Below are 18,487 nucleotides of genomic sequence, written 5' to 3'. Positions count from 1 at the left end.
GATCTCCTCACTACAACAATGCCAGACATGTGGATTCTAAATGTGGTTTAGGCAAATTGTGGAGCTCAGACGAGGGGAGGGGGCATTTAGATTTGGGAGTGCAGATTTTGCTGGATTTCTTTTTTTGAAGGGGGGGGCAAATAGCCATTTTTCGAGAGCCTCTGTACTATATTTCCGTTATCTGATGACGGACATAAGTGGGGACTTGTGTTTTTGTGGGTTTAGTTGAATGCTATTTGGTGGTGATTTTGGTACAGAACATTTTGGATCAGTCCATATTTATCCTGGGCTCTATGCTGAGGACGTAAGTTACATCAGGGTGTCCATCTACATCTCCGATATGTGTGATTCAGGTGAAACCCCCGATGGATCCATTCACTAATGAGGCAGCAGAGTTCGGACTCCATTTGGCCTCTGTTCACTGGTGTCCGTCTTTTCAAAGATGAACAAAACTATTGATGACCGCACTTTTGTACATGCCTAAAAATATAGACACCACCGAACCACAGGCCAGGCGTGAGGTCAAAGTGACTCCCTCGGCCTCATTATAGTGAATTTTCCATTGGAAATTTTGTCTGAATCACATCTTTCAGGCATTTAGGCTATGTGCCCATGATCTGCACATGCTGTGTTCTGGATGCAACGTGTCTTCCCCTGTGGAGATACAAGTGTTCTCCGCAGAATACAGCAGCTGCCCAAGCCCACTATCGAGGTTAGGGGAGCTGTGGACTTCCGCTGTTTTCTCAGCTGAGGACTCTCGGGTCTCCACAGCATAAATTGACAGGATGGGATGCCGCTCTGCGTGTCAGTTTACGCTGTGGAGAAAAGAAGCACAGTGGGCATGGGATTTCTATAAATCTCATCCAGTGTGCTTGTACTGTACAACACAGTGATTTGGAAGCAGCAAAAACACTCCGTGTCCAAAACATTGCTATTCCTAATTATGGAGACGCAACTTTACATGTAATCCTGGTGCAAGTGCTCAGCTTAGAGCTCAGGATAAATATGAGCCGCGCTGTACTGCAATCTTTTAGGGGCTGAATAAACAAATAGCAGGTGAAGAATTGGCTTTATTTATTTATTTTGTTACGACGTTCACCTTCTGGTATAAGTGATACAGCGGCTTAATTTCTCATGTCTGTACAAGTGGTACAAGTGATACAGCGATACCAGATTTATATATGTTTTTTAGGTCTCGCTACTATCACACTAAAAACACTTTTTTACAAAATTAAGGTTTTTTGCTTCATCGAATTTAGAAGGCTATAGTTTTTTTATTTTTCTGCTGACAGTAATTTGAGGGCTTATTTTTTGCGGGATGAGTTGGAGTTTTTATTGGTACCATTTTGGGCCACATAATAATTTTTGATCACTTTCTATTCCACTTTTTGTTAGGCAGAATCAAAAAGATATAGCAGATCAGGAATAGTTGTTTTTTTGTTTTTCTTTACGCCAGATACCAAATGTGTGTACTTTTGTTGTTGTTTTTTTTTACACAAATATAACTATTTATTGGAATTATTTTATTTTATTTTTTTTGCTCTTTATTTTCAGTTTTTTTTATATTTTTGCTTTTTTTTTTTTATAACTTTTTGTTTTACTTTTTCTACTTAGTCCCTTTATGAGACATTACCCCACAGGACTTTAACCGCAGCTGCAATGTTCTGCAGTGCTCGATCATTGCAGGACATCGCAGCTGTCAGAGCTGCACTGAGAAAGTCTGTGTGATCATGTTGCAGGCATGATCACACAGGCTTTCCGTAGTCAGGTGACCTGGAGGTCATCATGATGACCTTGGTTCACCATGACGACGATCGGGCTCTAGCGATTACATCGAGGGGGTCACGCTCGGAGGGGAGAGGAAGTGGGATTCCTCTCCCAATCGCCTAAGTGCCTGATTAGTATTGATCGCAGTATTTAGGGGGTTTAACAGCCAGGGATAGCGAAGGCACCATCCCTGGCTGGAACGCCCGGGGCTCGGCTGTCGGGTAAGCTGAGTCCCCGGCTGCAATAGTGGAAGCACAACACCCTGTGCCCCTGCGATTGCCAGGACGTACCAGTACATCCTTGGTCGTTAAGTCACCTAAAAATAGGACGTACCGGTACGTCTTTGGTTGCAAGGGGGTTAAACATAGCAGAATTTATGTGCAAAAAAAGCAGCAGAAAAACCCGGCATTTACGCTACATATGAACTGTCAAAGCAGAATGGATGTGACGTCATGAAATCTACACCCTCGGTGCATCTAAAGACGCTGCTGTACTGTACAGTTTTCGAGGTTTTTTTTCCTCTATAGGCTTCTATGTGGAGCCTGAAAAAAACAAGAGCAAAAAAAATGCCGCTGTATTTTTAAACACAGAATCAAAGCTTTTCAGTAGTATTAAAATGCATTAAAAAACAGGATTCCAATCTGCACCAAACGTATGAAATATTGGGGAAAACGCATAAAAAAACACAGCAAACATGCCATAATCAGAGAAGATTGTTATTGTGTTGTGTGGTGCAGACACCTGCAGAAAAAACGCAGCACTTACACTACGTGTGAACACGGCCTCAGTGAAAAATATTTATTACATTTTTTTATGGGTTTAATAGAGAAAAATAATCAATTACACCATTTACCGATCACCTTAAATAATCTGATCGCTGTCTTGTTCGGGTAGTTACTATTACAGGGACACCAAATACAGTCATATGAAAAAGTTTGGGCACCCCTATTAATGTTAACCTTTTTTCTTTATAACAATTTGGGTTTTTGCAGCAGCTATTTCAGTTTCATATATCTAATAACTGATGGACTGAGTAATATTTCTGGATTGAAATGAGGTTTATTGTACTAACAGAAAATGTGCAATCCGCATTTAAACAAAATTTGACCGGTGCAAAAGTATGGGCACCTCAACATAAAAGTGACATGATCATTTTGTAGATCCTCCTTTTGCAAAAATCACAGCCTCTAGTCGCTTCCTGTAGCTTTTAATGAGTCCCTGGATCCTGGATGAAGGTATATTTGACCATTCCTGTTTACAAAACAATTCCCGTTCAGTTAAGTTTCATGGTCACTGTGCATGGATAGCACGCTTCAAATCATCCCACAGATTTTCAATGATATTCAGGTCTGGGGACTGGGATGGCTATTCCAGAACATTGTAATTGTTCCTCTGCATGAATGCCTGAGTAGATTTGGAGCGGTGTTTTGGATCATTGTCTTGCTGAAATATCCATCCCCTGCGTAACTTCAACTTCGTCACTGATTCTTGCACATTATTGTCAAGAATCTGCTGATACTGAGTTGAATCCATGCAACCCTCAACTTTAACAAGATTCCCGGTGCCGGCATTGGCCACACAGCCCCAAAGCATGTGGGTAGCAAGTGCTTTTCTTGGAATGCCGTGTTTTTTTGCCTCCATGCATAAACGCCTTTTTGTATGACCAAACAACTCAATCTTTTTTTCATCAGTCCACAGGACCTTCTTCCAAAATGTAACTGGCTTGTCCAAATGTGCTTTTGCATACCTCAGGTGACTCTGTTTGTGGCGTGCTTGCAGAAACGGCTTCTTTCACATCACTCTCCCATACAGCTTCTCCTTGTGCAACGTGCGCTGTATTGTTGACCGATGCACATTGACACCATCTGCAGCAAGATGATGCTGCAGGTCTTTGGAGGTGGTCTGTGTATTGTCCTTGACTGTTCTCACCATTCTTCTTCTCTGCCTTTCTGATATTTTTCTTGGCCTGCCACTTCTGGGCTTATTAAGAACTGTACCTGTGTTCTTCCATTTCCTTACTATGTTCCTCACAGTGGAAACTGACAGTTTAAATCTCTGAGACAACTTTTTGTATCCTTCCCCTGAACAACTATGTTGAATAAACTTTGTTTTCAGATCATTTGAGAGTTGTTTTGAGGAGCCCATGAGGCCACTCTTCATAGGAGATTCATATAAAAGAACAACTTGCAAGTGGCCACCTTAAATACCTTTTCTCATGATTGGATACACCTGCCTATGAAGTTCAAAGCCCAATGAGGTTACAAAACCAATTTAGTTCTTTAGTAAGTCAGTAAAAATTAGTTAGGAGTGTTCAAATAAAAAAATTGATAAGGGTGCCCAAACTTTTGCACCGGTCAAATTTTGTTTAAATGCGGATTGCACATTTTATGTTAGTACAATAAACCTCATTTCAATCCAGAAATATTACTCAGTCCATCAGTTATTAGATATATGAAACTGAAATAGCTGTTGCAAAAAACCAAATTGTTATAAAGAAAAAAGGTTAACATTAATAGGGGTGCCCAAACTTTTTCATATGACTGTATGTCCATGTTATTTGCTGATTTGTGATATTTACTAATTTTTTTTAAAAAAAAGTGCAAAAAAAATTACATTATTCTATTTTTTTTTTCTTATATTTTGTCAGTTTATTAGATGAAAAATAATCATTAATTCTCCCTCTAGAATACAGGACATAGAGATGCTGCTCTGTACAGGATGGACCAAAAATATGGATACACCCTGATAAAATAGAAGTGGTTGCTGACATCCCCTTACTGTTTGTGGCATATTAGTACATGGGGGGGGGGGGAAACATTTGAGGCCGAGTGATGCCCATGGCGGCCATCTGCAAAGCCGCCATTTTGAATTCAACTTTACTTTTTTCAATGGGAAGGGGGTCATGTGACACATCAAACACATAGAGAATTGCACAAGAAAAACAATGGTGTGCTCATTTTTAACGTAGCTTTATTCATTATCCAATTATTGACAGATTTGTGACATGGAACGATGACAGTAACCCACTAAAGGATGTGCTCAAAGTGCTGCACATTGTGTTGAATTGTCAACGCGATTCTCTTCTCCCACTCTTGACACATCAAGAGCAATACCGCAGAAGAAATGCTATCACAGGCCTCCTGTATCCGTTGTTTCAGGTGCCCCACATCCTGGATCTGTGGTATTGCTTTCATTGTGTCAAGTGTGGGAGAAGAGAATCGCGTTGACAATTTAACACAATGGGCAGCACTTGGAGCACATCCTTTAGTGGGTTACTGTCGTTGTTTCATGTCACAAATGTGTCAATAACTCGATAATGAATAAAGTTACCCTAAAAATGAGCCACGCCATTGTTTTTTTTGTGCAATTCTCTATTTGTTTGATGTGTTGTCGCGGGCGGAGGAGGGGACGCTGCGCTCTCCCACTGCTCGGGTCCGGCTGCCGCTGCGGCCTCTGCTGCTCGGTGGCTCGAGCGATGGGCCGGATCCCGGGGACTCGAGCGGCGCTCCTCGCCCGTGAGTGAAAGGGGTTTGGTTTTGGGGATTTATTGTCCGTGACGCCACCCACGGTTGTGGTGATTTTTGGTTATACCACCGCTGCTCTGTATGGGGATCCCGGGAGCGGTGACAGGGAGCAGCAGAGTTGTTAGTTCTCCCCTCCGTGGGTAGGGGTTGGTTGTCCCGGGGCCCAGTGATGGGGTGGAGGATGAGGGATGGCAGGCCAGGTGCGGGGCCTGGTGAGGTGCAGGGTCGCAGGGGGGGGGGGCAGCGCTGTGCCTCACGGCACGGTGGTACTCACTCAGCCTGAGACGGTGACACAGTTCTCGGTAAAACACACGGCTGGAAAGACGGTTCCCACGGACGGCTGCTGTTGCGTTTCCCCGGTAGTTAACGGTGACTGTCTCTTTCCCTGCACCTTGTGTAATGTTGGTAGCGATGGGTTCCCACCGGTAACCCGCTCCCCGACTTGGATATGGGCCAGAGGAGCCCCTCTTTGCCCGCAGGCGCTGGCCCTGAGAAACTGGTGCCTTGGCGGTGGCGGTGTCTCTCTCGTACGGTTGGACTGTTGCCTTCAATCAGGACTTAGTTGTTTGGAGACCCGGAGGTCCCCTTCACTGACGGATTTGGCAAATTCACGGCGACTCCTAGCCTTGCCGGGATCCGAAAGGCCCCTGCCAATGGTGCTGGCCTCTCCTTGTGTACCGGTCCGGTACCGCCGGGCCACCGCCCGTCCACGGTCCTTACGGCAACTCCGATAGGCCACTCCTGCAGACGGTCACCGCCATCTGCTAACCTTGCTGTTTCTGTCCGGGGCACACACCCGGACCAACTTCAGGCTGCTCTTTTACTACTTTCCTAGCTTCACTCCAACTCCTTTCACTTGCTCCTCTACCACTCAACTCTAACTTCAACTGCCTGGTTTTCCCGCCTCCAGGACTGTGAACTCCTCGGTGGGCGGAGCCGACCGCCTGGCCCACCCCCTGGTGTGGACATCAGCCCCTGGAGGAAGGCAACAAGGATTTTTGGTTTAGCTTAGGTGTACCTAACCGGGGTGTAGGGTGTGGTGATGTCATTACCTGTGACCCCTGGCTTGTCCAGGGCATCACATTCCCCCTTAGCAAAATGCAGACCGTCCGCGGGCTGCCCGTCCAGCACCGGTTTTATTTTTCTGTAAAAAGATAAGAAAAACGGTAACAGACATACAATTAAAATAACATCTTCCCACATCGGGAGGTACTCTTACTTAAACGTTGCAAACGGTTACGGCTTCCGCTCTCACCCACCCAAGTAACCTGGCCCTGATGCTGCTCCTAAGAAAACAGGCAGCACCCCTTGACCCCAGTCCTGCACCAAGTTACCCGAGCGGGAGCTGTCCTTTCCAGGGGACCCACGTCCATGGGGAGCCCCTGGACCCCCAGAGGGTAGCCACCGGTTCTGGTGGTGGCTGGGCCCCAGCCTGCTCCACTGCGGGCCCTCCCTCCAATCTGCCTCTCCGGAGGCGGTAACGGTAAAGCCATAACAACAACATTATTTACATTCCACAAGTTTGTGGTTGCCCTGCAAGTTCTCAGGCATGTTCATAGAAGTTCCTATGCAAAACTGTAGACGGTGCCCACGGGGACAACGGTGCCGGCAACGACCGGTTCAAATCAGCAATAATCAGGTGAATCTTCACGGTGTCATTTACTTATTATTTTTGCAAAACTTTCAAACTTTAAATACACAGGTGGTCCCAACGGGGACAGTGCAACAGCATGCCGCTGCCTTTACTCTGGCTCTTCTGTGTCTGCTGGGTTCTCTGCCACCAGCATATCAAACATGCAGTGACAGGCTTGCTGTGACATGGGCGCCCGGTATCCATTCCCACCATTACGCGCGGTGTAATAAACTACCGGTTCCCCCACATAGCGGAGACGCCCACCTGCCTCCTCACCTTCAGGGGTGGGTTCAGCACCAGAGCCGGAGTCGCTGGAGTCACCATCACTTGCATCTGCGTCAGGCGGGTTGCCGCCAGCTGCCGCAGCCTCCTGGCCTCCAGCATCCAGCACATCAGATCCTTCTGCAGTAGCACGGGGCAGCAGGTCAGGCGAGTTTACACTGAGGCGCCCCATAAGTAACGGCAAGGGTGATGCATAGGTCGAGACTAGGCCGGGCCCCTCAGCCACAGCGGCCGGTCCTGGTAGGACATAGGGACGTGGGTCACCAGTCGGCTCTGTTACATCTGTTCCCCTCCCGTACATCGGGGCAGTTGCAATCAGCATCTCCACCTCGTTGGTCCACTGCTCCATCATCCGGAAGATCTGATCCTGTTGACGTTGGTGGAATTTAATCACCCGGGCCTTCATCCATGCCACGGTCCCGGGCTCGGGGTCTGGCGCAATCACTGCCGGGACTTCTGGCACATTTTTATTAAGGGGCCGCGGTCCTAGCGGTTCCCCCGGGAGTGATTCAGGGACGCCCTGAGGGTCTGCAGCCGGTTGATCCGCCGGGGCAGATTGGCAGGGTATCGCTACCGGTTGGGCAGGTAGCGGGCCTAGTGGCGGGGCGGCAGCAGCTAACACGGGTAGCGGGGAGAGAGGCAGGGTGAGCGGAGGCAGGCCGGGCTCCTCAGCTTCAGTGGCCGATCCCTCGGGAATACAGGGGCGTGGGTCTCTTACCCGCTCCTCCAAATCCTCTTCCACCTCGCGTCTCCGCATAGCAGCCACTACGTCCGCCATGTCGGTCTCCCACTCCTCTAGGAGGAGCTGCATATGGGCTTGCAGACGGTTATTCAACGGGGCAGTCCGGTCTCTCAGCCACATCGCCGTGCCGGGTGCGGGAGCGTCCTCGTTGGCAGTCGGACTGTGCATCTTGGCAATCGAGCCTTCCAGGAACCCAGGCGTCTCTGCTTTTAAAGCCGCGGCTACATGCGACCAGTCGCCATTCCGTCCCCCTCCTCTATCGGGGCGGGGTTTTGGCCTTCGCGCCTCCACTACTCGAGGAGACGCTCGAGCGGGAACTTTTCGCGCCAAACATGGCGGCTTCTGAAATTTTCCGGCTGGACACCTCCGGCGGTAACAAGGCGCACCTCTACCAGACGGCAGAGCGGTAAGATCCTGTTCGTGACGCCAAGTTGTCGCCGGCGGAGGAGGGGACGCTGCAATCTCCCACTGCTCGGGTCCGGCTGCCGCTGCTGCTGCGGCATCTGCTGCTCGGTGGCTCGAGCGATGGGCCGGATCCCAGGGACTCGAGCGGCGCTCCTCGCCCGTGAGTGAAAAGGGGTTTGGTTTTGGGGATTTATTGTCCGTGACGCCATCCACGGTTGTGGTGATTTTTGGTAACACCACCGCTGCTCTGTATGGGGATCCCGGGAGCGGTGACAGGGAGCAGCAGAGTTGTTAGTTCTCCCCTCCGTGGGTAGGGGTTGGTTGTCCCGGGGCCCAGTGATGGGGTGGAGGATGAGGGATGGCAGGCCAGGTGCGGGGCCTGGTGAGGTGCAGGGTCGTAGGGGGGGGCAGCGCTGTGCCTCACGGCACGGTGGTACTCACTCAGCCTGAGACGGTGACACAGTTCTCGGTAAAACACACGGCTGGAAAGACGGTTCCCACGGACGGCTGCTGTTGCTTTTCCCCGGTAGTTAACGGTGACTGTCTCTTTCCCTGCACCTTGTGTGATGTTGGTAGCGATGGGTTCCCACCGGTAACCCGCTCCCCGACTTGGATATGGGCCGGAGGAGCCCCTCTTTGCCCGCAGGCGCTGGCCCTGAGAAACTGGTGCCTTGGCGGTGGCGGTGTCTCTCTCGTACGGTTGGACTGTTGCCTTCAATCGGGACTTAGTTGTTTGGAGACCCGGAGGTCCCCTTCACTGACGGATTTGGCAAATTCACGGCGACTCCTAGCCTTGCCGGGATCCGAAAGGCCCCTGCCAATGGTGCTGGCTTCTCCTTGTGTACCGGTCTGGTACCGCCGGGCCACCACCCATCCACGGTCCTTACGGCACCTCCGATAGGCCACTCCTGCAGACGGTCACCGCCTAACCTTGCTGTTTCTGTCCGGGGCACACACCCGGACCAACTTCATGCTGCTCTTTTACTACTTTCCTAGCTTCACTCCAACTCCTCTCACTTGCTCCTCTACCACTCAACTCTAACTTCAACTGCCTGGTTTTCCCGCCTCCAGGACTGTGAACTCCTCGGTGGGCGGAGCCAACCGCCTGGCCCACCCCCTGGTGTGGACATCAGCCCCTGGAGGAAGGCAACAAGGATTTTTGGTTTAGCTTAGGTGTACCTAACCGGGGTGTAGGGTGTGGTGATGTCATTACCTGTGACCCCTGGCTTGTCCAGGGCATCACAGTGTCACATGACCCCCTTCCCATGGAAAAAAGTAGTGGAATTCAAAATGGCGGCTTTGCCGATAGCCGCAATGGGCGTCACCCGGTCTCAAATGTTGGCCCCTCCCATGTACTAATATGACACAAGCGGTAAGGTGATGTCAACAACCACTTCCATTTTATCAGGGTGTATCCATACTTATGGCCCACCCTGTACACTGGATCTATATGTCCAGTGTAATTTGCTGTGAAGTCAGAGGCTGCAATGCAGCTTCAAATATATAAAATTCTGACTTCAGCAGAGTGTGAGAGGGTGAGAGTGTATTAATGACCTTTATCCACTGTAAAAATGCTGCAAAATGCTTATTTACTCTTCATTGTATGCTTTGTTACTGACCAGCCACAAGAGGCCGCTGTTTTACATCTGCATTTGACTGTTTGGTTACTATAGCAACAGCTCAACTGACTTTGGAGACTGCGGACTTGGAGAGAGGAGGAGGTGCTGTGTGTGAGCTGAAGGGAAAGCGAGAGGCGTGCGCAACGAAAAGGAGCCGCCGCAGAAACACGGAAGTGAATTGAGAGAAGACTCATGTTAGAGTTTGGTGAGGAGGACTGTGACACGTGTGAGCAGCATCCTGTGCGGAGATCACCATTCTTCAGTTTCTGGCTATACTGGTCACCGTGACAGGATCTCCAAGTCTCTGATTATGGCAATTGGACACCACAGCACCCGGGTACAGTAGGCTGGGCCCAGGACCGCGTGCACACTACACTTTGTTTTGGTACCAAAACACATATCTGTTCTGCTTAGGCTAAGTTCACACATCCTGTGTTTTGCATCAGTCACAATCCGTAGCCTTGAGGAATTACGGAATCCTGCAAAATATTTTGCAGGAATCCTGTATTTCCCCATAGACTTCTATTAGTGACGGATTGCGACTGATGACCCTGCGTTGCATCCGCTGCGTCGCTGTCCGTCGTTTTTGACTGACCGCCGAGCGGGGAGCAACGCAGAATGTAACGTTTTTCGGGCCGTCAAAATTAACGCGCCGCGCAGGAATCCGTCGCCATCCGTCAAGCTTGTAATGCATGTCTATGGTGCTGGATTCCGTCGTAATCCGTCTTACAACGGAATCCAGCACAGGATTCCGTCATGCTCTACTGAGCATGCCCAGCATGCTTGGCACGCCCACTGGGCTGTCCCAAACACAGACGGATCATGACTGATCCGTCAAAAAACGGACGCACAGCGGATGTAACGGACGCAACTGATCCGTTTTTTCACAGGATTCCTGTGAAAGGAATCCTGTGAAAAACACATCAGTTGCATCAGTTGACATCTTGAAAATGACTGATCCGTTGCTGACGGACCTGACGGATTGAAAACACAGGATGTGTGAACTTAGCCTTAGGCCGACTATATACACAGTAAGACTTGCTGGCTCTGCTGTGTCAGTTTACAGTTACAGTTAAGATCTTAAAGGGACAGCGCCACATGTTTGCATTGACTGTTGCTCTATATGATTTACAGGATTGTGTGGCTTACCTTCCCACTTTTACCATCTGCCTTCTCTGTGAGGCTTCAGCAACTAAGGGTATTCAGGGGGTATATGGGATTTGTTTATGTTTAGGTGGATAAGTTGTAAGCTCTTGTGCTGCACCACCGGTAGGGCGAGTTTGCACACACACAATTATTTCAGCTTCCCAGAGGGATTACCAGGTATTAGGTGACTGTTCAGACAGTTCCTTGGATAGGCAAAGGTTGGTGAATAGGTGGCATAAATTGCCATTATGGGTAGTGCAGCACCGGGGTGTCGGCCTTAAGGCTACTTTACACGCTAGCGTGGGTACCCGCCCCCATCTGTTGTGCAACACGGGCAAATCGCTGCCCGTGCCGCACAACATCGCCCGGACCCGTCACACTACTTACCTGCCCGGCGACGTCACTGTGACCGGCGATCCGCCTCCTTTCTAAGGGTGCGGTTCGTTCAGCGTCATAGCTGCGTCACTGAACCGCCGCCCAATAGAAGCGGAGGGGCGGAGATGAGCGGGACGAACATCCCGCCCACCTCCTTCCTTCCGCATTGTGGCCGGGAGGCAGGTAAGGAGAGGTTCCTCGTTCCTGCGGTGTCACACGGATCGATGTGTGCTGCCGCAGGAACAAGGAACAACTTAGTTACTGCTGCATTAACGATTTTTGAGAATGGACCCTCATGTCACCGATGAGCGATTTTGCACGTTTTTGCAACGATGCAAAATCGCTCATCGGTGTCACACGCAACGGCATCGCTAATGCAGCCGGATGTGCGTCACCAATTCCGTGACCCCAACGAGTTCGCATTAGCGATGTCGTAGCGTGTAAAGCCCGCTTTAGGCCTGGTATTTATATTGTTCTGTTCTCTGGATGCCTTTCTGTTGTTGTAAAGTAAAGCAATCATTTATCAACTGCCTAGAGTCGTTTTCCTGGTGCGTGGTGCTGCTGTATACTGGGGAGCCCACCCTGCACACGACTTACAAGAGCTTGTGGCTCAACAGCTAGGGGAGCTGTAACATGTTTGAAAAATGCTGGTTTGTTCCAAGGAGGAGGAGAGGGGGGATTTTTTTTTTTTCATTTCTTTATAGTAGTTTTATAACAATGAAAGAATCTGACTTTTTTTCTTCACCTACCTAGAAATACAGTATATATTTATCTATATCTCTATGTAGCTGAATAATCTGCTTCTGGCTTCTTCTGCCTGTAAGGCCTCCTTCACACGTCCGTGTCTCCGGTCCGTGTTTGGTCCGTTTCCTCATGTGCTGGAGACACGGGCACATGTAGACCCATTAAAATCAATGTGTCTGCGCTCATGTGCGTGTTCTGCCATGGACCGTGTGGAGCATACGTGTGTCCGTGTGCTCCACACGTAGACATGTCCGTTTTTCTCCGGCATTACGGGTGTCACACGGACCGCACGGATGTGATCCGTGTGACACGCACCAGAGAAAACATGTGTTTGTGAAATAAAAAGAATTTCTACATTCACCTTCTCCAGCACTGCTGTCTCTGCCGCTGCTGTCACTTGCTTCCGACCCCCACTCATTATGCTCATGAATATTCACTGCACTGTGGGCCGGAAGCAGCAGCAGCGGGGAGTGGGCAGGACCGGAGACCGTAGATCAGCACCAAGGACAGCAACGCCAGGGACAGGTGAGGAGAAAGTTCCCGTTCTCCATGTGTTATCACGGATAGCACACGGAGAACACACATGTGTCATAAACCTGGCACACGGAGGACAATACGCACCTTTCACATGTCCGTGAAAAACGTACGTGATTTTCACGGATGTGTGTAAGAGGCCTAATACAGCTCAAGATTACCAAATCCTCCTATGCCTCTCAGTACAGGCAGTGGCTCAATGGTAGAACTGCTGCCTATACACAAAGCGCTCATGAGTTCCAGTCCTGATTTAATTTATGGATTGCACTGAGTGGAGGAACTGGGACAAGAGAAGTAAATAGCAGGACTGTGGGAGTGAGCCCTGCAGTCAGGACAGTCCTGCTGAATCTGGGACAGTTGGGAGGTATGGATGTGTTGTTAAGGCACAGACAATTATGATGTACTCAGGGGTTAAGTATTGGCAATAAAAACATTTTCCACGGCAACCCCTGTGTGACGCCCTGGCCGGGCCAGGTAGTCACAAATAGGCCCCTGCACAACACCGTTCCCCCAGAAGGTAACAGCAGTCAACCTTAAAACCCTAGTCAGCCCCCCTTAGGGCCAGACAGACACACCAGTGGGCGTGGCCAGGCGGTTGGTGCACGCCCACCCAGGGGTTTAGACAGCCCGGGGCGGGAAAGTAGTTAAATGCTGAAGTTCAAGTTGGAGAGGAGTGTGGGCTGGAGCTTTGTGCAGCTCCAGCAGAGGCGAAAACCCCCAAATTTAACGGTGCCAGGGTAGGAGCCCTGGTGCCACTGGCTAGAAGGCAGACGGTGGTCTCCGTCTGCAGGAGCTGGGAAGACGGCTCGGTGGAACCGAGGTGGACCGGGGCAGGGTTGTAGCCCGCCGGTACCGACCCGGGGAACCGACTTGGAAACCGGAGCACACAGGGGGGTACTCGGACCCTGAAGCCAGGTCCAGAAGCTACTGGAACTGATTAATTAACCGATTGAGGCCAGGACTAGAGGTCCTGTCCCACCCAAAGTCCCTCATAGAAGACAACAGCCCACCGATTCAGGATAGAAGGTCACCACCAAGGCCCATAGATCCCACGGGCCAGCGTCTGCGGGCACGGCTCCTTAGGCAACAGTCAGCCGGGAGCGGACTCCTGAAAATTCACGCACAGGCAGTCCACCATTCTAAAACAGTGCAGGAGAAAGACAGAGATCACCAGCCAGGTGGGGGACCAGACCGCAGCCGGCTGCGGGCATCGACCACCATCACCTTGGTTTACCAGAGACTCGTGTGTTTCCTTCATAGTGAGTACACCAGCACCCTCTGCGGTCGCCCATCTCCCTGCACCAACCCACCGGGTCCCGGGGCCACCATCCCTGCCCATGGAGGGGTTAACAACTTGCTGCACAAAATCTCCCCCGGGTGCCCCATAACTGCAGCGGTGGTGTCCAACCTCACCACACACCGTAGGTGGTGTCACGAACTTAATACGGCTCAGCCCGTACATATACGTCCTTCCCCCCACAATTCATTTAGAGTGTCCGCAGGACCCCCGGGTCCGGAGACCCTCGAGCCACCACTCCATGAAGGCCAGGACCTGAGCAGCTGGCACGGGGGTGGCACACCTGTATTATGGGTCATCAATAAACCCCTTGAAGAATAGGTCATTGATATCATATGCAAGGACAACCCCTTTAAGCATCGGTCATCAATCTAATATGCAATCACAACCCCTTTAAGTATCGTCCAACAATGCATATGCCAGGACAATCCCTTTAATAACCAAGAAGGCAAAAATAATAATTAGTAGACATGAGTCCTAGTGTTTGATCGGTCGTATGCATATACATAGGGTAGATCACATCTCATTATCTAGAGCTGATGGGAGTAAAATAATAAATCCAGAAAAATACAAAGCCAGAAAAATACAAAGCCAGAATACTTACTGTGGAGTATAAAAGTAATATTCTTTATTAGATGACTATATAAGATTAAAAGTCAGCAAAATATGCAATAATAATAGGGCATGGTGAAGTAACAAACAATAATAAAAATACATACAGGTAAAGCATAATATATATGCACAGAAAAGTCCCAAAATAATATGTGACATTGCAATTAAAACCCACAATGGTTGCAGGTAATGTCACCAGTATGCACTAGGGGGCGTACGTGTACCAGGTTATGGCTAATGTGCCTATAGCGCTAATAGAGACCTTCCCTAGTGTATAAAGCTGAAAGTGACACTGCATAACAAAATACTCTGATTTCCCTTAGTGTAAGGAGCTCAGGGGCTGACCCCGCTCCACATGCTCAGGGACTGACCCCGCTCCACATGCTCAGGGACTGACCCCGCTCCACATGCTCAGGGGCTGACCCTGCTCCAGATGCTCGGGAGCTGACCCCTCTCCACATGCTCAGAGGCTGACCCAGCTCCACATGCTCAGAGGCTGACCCAGCTCCACATGCTCAGAGGCTGACCCCTCTCCACATGCTCAGAGGCTGACCCCGCTCCACATGCTCACTGGCTGACCCCGCTCCACATGCTCACTGGCTGACCCCGCTCCACATGCTCAGAGGCTGACACCGCTCCACATGCTCAGAGGCTGACCCCTCTCCACATGCTCAGAGGCTGACCCCGCTCCACATGCTCGGGGGCTGACCCCGCTCCACATGCTCGGGGGCTGACCCCGCTCCACATGCTCAGAGGCTGACACCACTCCACATGCTCAGAGGCTGACCCCGCTCCACATGCTCAGAGGCTGACCCCGCTCCACATGCTCAGAGGCTGACCCCGCTCCACATGCTCGGGAGCTGACCCCGCTCCATATGCTCGGGGGCTGACCCCGCTCCACATGCTCAGGGGCTGACCCCGCTCCACATGCTCAGAGGCTGACACCGCTCCACATGCTCAGAGGCTGACCCCGCTCCACATGCTCAGGGACTGACCCCGCTCCACATGCTCAGGGGCTGACCCTGCTCCAGATGCTCGGGAGCTGACACCTCTCCACATGCTCAGAGGCTGACCCAGCTCCACATGCTCAGAGGCTGACCCAGCTCCACATGCTCAGAGGCTGACCCCTCTCCACATGCTCAGAGGCTGACCCCGCTCCACATGCTCACTGGCTGACCCCGCTCCACATGCTCACTGGCTGACCCCGCTCCACATGCTCAGAGGCTGACACCGCTCCACATGCTCAGAGGCTGACCCCTCTCCACATGCTCAGAGGCTGACCCCGCTCCACATGCTCGGGGGCTGACCCCGCTCCACATGCTCGGGGGCTGACCCCGCTCCACATGCTCAGAGGCTGACACCACTCCACATGCTCAGAGGCTGACCCCGCTCCACATGCTCAGAGGCTGACCCCGCTCCACATGCTCAGGGGCTGACCCCGCTCCACATGCTCGGGAGCTGACCCCGCTCCATATGCTCGGGGGCTGACCCCGCTCCACATGCTCAGGGGCTGACCCCGCTCCACATGCTCAGAGGCTGACACCGCTCCACATGCTCAGAGGCTGACCCCGCTCCACATGCTCAGAGGCTGACCCCGCTCCACATGCTCGGGGGCTGACCCCGCTCCACATGCTCGGGAGCTGACCCCGCTCCACATGCTCAGGGGCTGACCCCGATCCACATGCTCAGGTGTTGACCCCGCTCCACATGCTCGGGGGCTGACCCCGCTCCACATGCTCGGGGGCTGACCCCGATCCATATGCTCGGGGGCTGACCCCGCTCCACATGCTCAGAGGCTGACCCCGCTCCATATGCTCGGGAGCTGACCCCGCTCCATATGCTCGGGAGCTGACCCTGCTCCACATGCTCGGGAGCTGACCCCGCTCCACATGCTCAGAGGCTGACCCGGCTCCACATGCTCGGGAGATGACCCCGCTCCATATGCTCGGGGGCTGACCCCGCTCCACATGCTCAGAGGCTGACCCCGCTCCATATGCTCAGGGGCTGACCCCGCTCCACATGCTCGGGAGCTGACCCTGCTCCACATGCTCGGGAGCTGACCCCGCTCCACATGCTCAGAGGCTGACCCGGCTCCACATGCTCGGGAGATGACCCCGCTCCATATGCTCGGGGGCTGACCCCGCTCCACATGCTGGCTGTGGTATACAGCCAGCATCTGCCTAGAACAGCAGAGCCGGGGAGCCAGCTCTGATCACTGCTGACCACTTATGGCTTTGTTGTTCCCATTGCTCCCTTTTGTTACGCCATTGCAGTGGGTGAGCAGACCCCCTGCAAAAGGGAGCATAGTTAACCCGGAAATGTTATTAATAAAAATGTTTTATTTGTATGTGCATGTGTATTGTGTTAGGGTACCCCTAGTGGCCGGGTGGGACGGCTGTCACCACAGTGGAGAGGAGGAGCCGGCAGAGACAAGGGGAGGAGAGAGCAAGGGTGTGAGGAAAAGATTAGATCAAGGGAGCAGTCGTCTCGGGGACAGGAGCGGAGCAGCAGAGCCGGGGCAGAGTGTGGGAGCTGGAAATCAGGGAAGCCGGTGAGAAAAGGAACGGGCGTAACCTCATAGTGTGAAGCAGTCCGGTGTGGGTCCGGGCTGTGGGTAGCCAGAAGTGGGAGCCGGGCGAAGTGGAGTAGTCAGGCACATCCCCACTGGAGGGGACGCAAGGACAGGCTTCCCCCAGCTAAGAAAGCGTATCATCACCTTTATTGCTTTGTTTGGGACTTTGTGAAGAATAAAAGAATGTTTGTTCATTGCATCGAACCCTGCCTGAAGAGTGTTTGTGCGCCGGATAACATCTGCATCACCACCACACTCTGCCCCACCAAGTCATCTCCTGTCCCCATAGTGACGGGGGAACCAGGGGTAAGCCTGATTGCAAGGGCCACGACTACAAGGCCAGAGGCACCCCTGGCACCCCGTTACATGTGGCGTAGTCGGCAGGATGCGATTCCCCTGCCAGGAACCCAGGAGGCTGGAGATCGGGTCGTGCCTGAAGCACAGGATCCGGACCGTGATACAGGATTTCCAGCCCCGTGGTGGGGAGAGAACCTAGTGCCCAAGGCGTTGGACCGGGCACAAGATGGCGGCAAGATGGCCGTCGTCTGTGAAGATAACGAGAGCGCGCGAAAAGTTGGCGCCAAAAGAAGAGCCTGGGGCTGGCCGGCGCCGAAGAAAAAGGACAGAGTACTCCGCCCAAAGAGGGGAGGCGCCAGCTCCAGGGCACGGAAGAAGAAAAAGAAGTACCTCAGCGGAGGAGTCAAGATGATGCGTGGGGCTGGGGGGTGGAGTCTGTTTAGGAGCGGGAAACGAGGACCCGTCTCCACTCTACCCAGTCTCAGCATTGACACCGCCGCCGTTAGCAGCAAGATTGTCAGGGGCAGCGACGCCTTCATCACCGAGAGGAGCTGCAGCAGCTGCGCCTGTGGAGCCGCCCTACGCCCCTGCGTCCTTCCAGAGGATCCGTCAGCAGCCGGGACAATCCCTGGGGGCATACATCCAGGCCCAAGCGGAGGAATGGAAGAGGGCCTGGCCCCCAGAGTAAGTCACCACTGCTGATCTGTTGTTTAAGTCCGGCGCCGTTTAGCCGGCAGAAGTTCTTTTAAAGTTTCACGGGACGAGCTCCCTTCTGTGTGTTTGTACGGGCAGTCGCCCCATCTAAGACCGGGAGCGCTGTTGCCAAGCCTCCGGGCGCCCATCTAAGACCGGGAGCGCTGTTGAGCCTCCGGGCGCTAGTTGAAAGAAGGACCGGGAGCGCTGCAGAAACCGCCGGGCGCGGGACTGGTGGCCGTCCA

This window comes from Anomaloglossus baeobatrachus, chromosome 4 (assembly GCF_048569485.1).
Source record: "Anomaloglossus baeobatrachus isolate aAnoBae1 chromosome 4, aAnoBae1.hap1, whole genome shotgun sequence".
Lineage (NCBI taxonomy): Eukaryota > Metazoa > Chordata > Amphibia > Anura > Aromobatidae > Anomaloglossus > Anomaloglossus baeobatrachus.
Note: the sequence above shows the minus strand (reverse complement) of the source record.